General features: G+C 40.0%; 1 pseudogene; it reads left to right on the forward strand.

The window, feature by feature from the left end:
- The first annotated feature begins 228 nt into the window (after nt 1-228).
- LOC131750090 (heterogeneous nuclear ribonucleoprotein C pseudogene) lies at nt 229-1328 on the forward strand (annotated as a pseudogene).
- The last annotated feature ends 2995 nt before the right edge of the window (nt 1329-4323 follow it).

Raw genomic sequence — 4323 nt, forward strand, 5'->3', positions numbered from 1 at the left:
GAGGTTTTGATTTCCATGGTTTCAATTACTTGAAGTCAACAGTGGCCTGAAAATATTAAATGGAAAATTCCAGAAATAAACAATTCCTGAGCGGAGACTTGGGGGCCATTTTGTGAAAAGGTGAAGACTGAGCAGTTGTGGCGCGTTGCCGACCATGAGCAGCAGTCGGCTTCTCCAAGTAGAACACGGAAGTAGGAGATTCAGAACCGAATCTCTTCTCCCTCCCACTCCTGTGAGATTTTTTTGATCTTCAGCTACATTTGTCAGCTTTGTGAGGCACCTTACCATCAAAGGCAATGGCCAGCAATGTTACCAACAAGACAAATCCTCACTCCATGAACTCTCGTGTATTCATTGGGAATCTCAATACTCTTGTGGTCAACAAATCTGATGTGGAGGAATCTTCTCGAAATATGGCAAAATTGTGGGTTGCTCTGTTTATAAAGGTTTTCCCTTCGTTCAATATCTTAATGAGAGAAATGCCCGGGCTGCTGTGGCAGGAGGGGATGGCAGAATGATTGCTGCCAGGTTTTAGATATTAATCTGGCCGCAGAATCAAAAGTGAACCAAGAAAAAGCAGGTATGAAACGATCTGCAGCGGAGACGTATAGGTCAGTACCAGAACACCCTTCTCCGTCCCCTCTACTCAGCTCCACTTTTGACTTGGACTATGACTTTCAACGGGATTATTATGACAGGATGTACAGTTACCCAGCACGTGTTCCTCCTCCTCCTCCTCCTACTGCTCAGGCTGTAGTGCCCTCAAAATGCCAGCGTGTATCAAGAAACACCTCACGAAGGGGCAAAAGTGGCTTCAATTCTAAGAGTGGACAGCGGGGATCTTCTTCTAAGTCTGGAAAGTTGAAAGGAGATGACTTTCAGACCATTAAGAAGGAGTTGACCCAGATAAAACAAAACGTGGATTCTCTGCTGGAAAACCTGGAAAAAATCGAAAAGGAACAGAGCAAACAAGGAGTAGAGATGAAGAATGATATGTCAGTTAGAGGAGGAGAGCAGCAGCTCCCTGAAGAAAGATGAGACTAAGGTGAAGATGGAGTCTGAGGGGGATGCAGATGACTCTGCTGAGGAGGGGGACCTACTGGATGATGATGATAATGAAGATCGGGGGGATGACCAGCTGGAGTTGACCAAGGATGATGAAAAAGAGGCTGAGAAAGAAGAGGATGACAGAGACAGCGCCAATGTTGAGGATAACTCTTAAACACATAGTGGGGTTTAGAAATCTTGTCCCATTATTTCTTTACCTAGGCACTTTTCTAAGATCAAAATTTTCACCAGATCCTCTCCTCTAGTATCTTCAGCACATGCTCACTGTTCTCCTCACTCTTGTCCTTCCCATGTTCATTAATCCATATTGCCCTGTGCCTAGTCCCATTTTCACTTCCTTTGATGCTCCTAGTAGTTATGTTGAGTCTTACCCTGTAATTTTTGCTTTTAATTTGGATACCTCTTTATGACTTAACAATAAAAAGGATGTATGGTTTTTATCAACTGTCTCCAAAATAATCTCTTGTTATGCAGGGAGTACAGTTCTTTCCATTCATACATGAGTTCAGTAGTTGCTTCCCTAACTACAAAGGCAATCTCATTAGTTGAGTAGCACCTGAGAGCAGCTTTGAATTAGAAGTATGCATGTTATACCCCACATAAGAATGTTGTGTGTGGCTGTTCAACACAAATATAACAATGTATTTTTGTGAAAGAGAGTTGGCATGTCAAATGCATCCTCTAGAAAAATAATTAGTTTAATAGTCTTAAGATTTGTTTTCTAAATTTGATACAGTGGGATTTTGGGGAAAAGCCTGATGTTTGGGACCTTTTTTTCTCAAAATAAACAAGCTCTTATTAAACCAGGAATTTGGAGAAAAAATAAACACCCTGGGTTTTTTTGTATTTTGTAATTGTTTACTTCAAATTCTTTGTTTCACAGAGGCCTCCACAAAACCCCTAGAATATACTAGATATATATTTTTTTAGTCATAATTATTATGCATACCAATATACACTACTCAAATTATGTTTCATTGGCATGGGTGTTGAATTAAGGAGACAAGTAACTTTGATATGAAGTAGAGATTCTTTTGCAAAAATGGCTTTTAGATACTAATGAAAAAGTTTGGGAACTGCATTAAGCCTTTTCTTCAATGCTTTGTGGTTCAACTGACACCTTTTTTGAGATTTTTTTTTGCTGTGTGCTGAACTGTTTCATCCTTAAATAGAAAGAGCCTCAAACATGTCAAGATTTTAGGAAAAGTGAAACAACTGGAGAATAAAACCTGTATTTTCTTCCCCCCCCCCCCAAAAAAAAAGCAATTCCTAAGTTTAAGATGTTTTGCCGTTCTGAATCGCATAATGAAAGCTCATGCCCTCCTACTGCATCCCACCCTGGATATGAATCATCCCTTTGTCCACTGGATCCCACCCTTTAGTTACTTAGTAGCCATCTAGATTATCAGATCAACTGTCTTGGCATTGCAGTGCTTGTGTGCAGGTTACATTTATTTTACTTTATAATAGCTCAAAAGTGCACGAATAGTGATTGTGGCAATCTGGATATGCCAAAGAGAAGCGGTAAAATGCTTCCTTTAAGTAAAAAGGTAAAAGCTCCCTACTTTATAGGAAAGAAAAAGAAAATCATATGCTGAGGTTGCTAAGATCTAAGGTAATTGTGAAGAAGGAAAAAGAAATGCATGCTAGTTTTGCTGTCCTACCTCAAACTGCAAAAGTTATAGTCACAATGCATGATAAGTGTTTAATTAAGATGGAAAAGATATTTTTAGAGAGAGAAACCACATTCACACAACTTTTATTATCATAATTGTTCTATTTTATTATTGTTAATCTTTTACTACGCCTAATTTATAAATTAAGTTTTATCATAAGTAGGGAAAAACGTAGTATAGATAGGGTCAGTACTAGCCACAGTTTCAGGCATCCACTGGGGAAATGTACCCCCACAGATAAGGGGGACTAATGTATACGTAATTATTGGTAAGGGGAAAAAATGTCAGTGAAGAAATCTTATTTGGCAGAGTGAAGTACAGGAATTAGACTTGATTATTTCTGGAATGTGAACTAACCCGGGAAGGGAGACCCTGCTTCCTGATTTAGGGTTTTCCGTGGTCAGTCACTCACTGTGACCTCATGGACAATAAATGATTTTTTGTTTTTTTTCAGAAAAGAACAAGTAGGTGGTTGACTTAGAGGCTGTCGGACTGGTTCAATTTTCAAAACAAGTGATTTCTTGTGGATCTTTCAGAATTGCTCTTTTAATAAGTTGTGTTTTGTTTTTAAGGAAAAGCAATGATAACTGGGATTTGTGGTCCTCTGGCCAAGTGGAGGAAAGTTATCAAAGGACAAGCAACACCGGCTTTCTTTATCCCATTTTTGCCTAGAAGAAAAAAAATGTTTCAAATCCTGCTGAAATCTAACAAGGATACAGAGCTGCATTGTTATTTGTTCCTGTTGAAGGTCAGTCCGCAACAAGCTTGTGGCACCCAGGAAGCAATGCATTTCTGTTTAGGGATTGTATCTGGTAATTAAACTATCCTTAAATCTATGCCTGAGTTGTAAATCAAGAAGAAAACCTACCAGCAGCCACCCCATGATCCTTTTTAAAAAGGCAATTTCAAAAAGTTCAAGAACCTTCAAGGTGCAGGCAATTCTTTTATATTTAGGAGGATTGTGATTAAAAGTCATTAGATTTAATTATGTGGAAATAAAGATTCTTCCTTTGAAAAAAATGAAACTAAGTAAAATCATTCATTGTGCATACTTTGTCACGAATGTATTTGTGAATATGTATAAAACAGGGTGGCTATACCAAATGCTTTTCCCCTACAGGCTGCTTTTCACTATCTCTTTTTATATTTATTTATTTATTTATTCATCTTTGGCTGCATTGGATCTCCATTGCTGCGCGTAAGCTTTCTCTAGTTGTGGCGAGCGGGGACTACTCTTCCTTGCGGGGCTATTTTTCCTTGTGGTGCGTTCACTTGTTGCAGAGCACAGGCTCCAGGCGAGTGGGCTCCGTAGTTGTGGCTCGTGGGCTCTAGAGTGCAGGCTCAGTAGTTGTGGCACACGGGCTTAGTTGCTCCACGGCACGTGGGATCTTCCCGGACCAGGGCTCGAATCCGTGTTCCCTGACTTGGCAGGTGGATTCTTTTTTTTTTTTTTTTTTTTTTTTTTTTTTTTTTTTTTTTTTTTTGCGGTACGCGGGCCTCTCACTGCTGTGGCCTCTCCCGCTGCGGAGCACAGGCTCCGGACGCGCAGGCCCAGCGGCCACGGCTCACAGGCCCAGTC

Source organism: Kogia breviceps, chromosome 2 (genome assembly GCF_026419965.1).
Source record: "Kogia breviceps isolate mKogBre1 chromosome 2, mKogBre1 haplotype 1, whole genome shotgun sequence".
NCBI lineage: Eukaryota > Metazoa > Chordata > Mammalia > Artiodactyla > Physeteridae > Kogia > Kogia breviceps.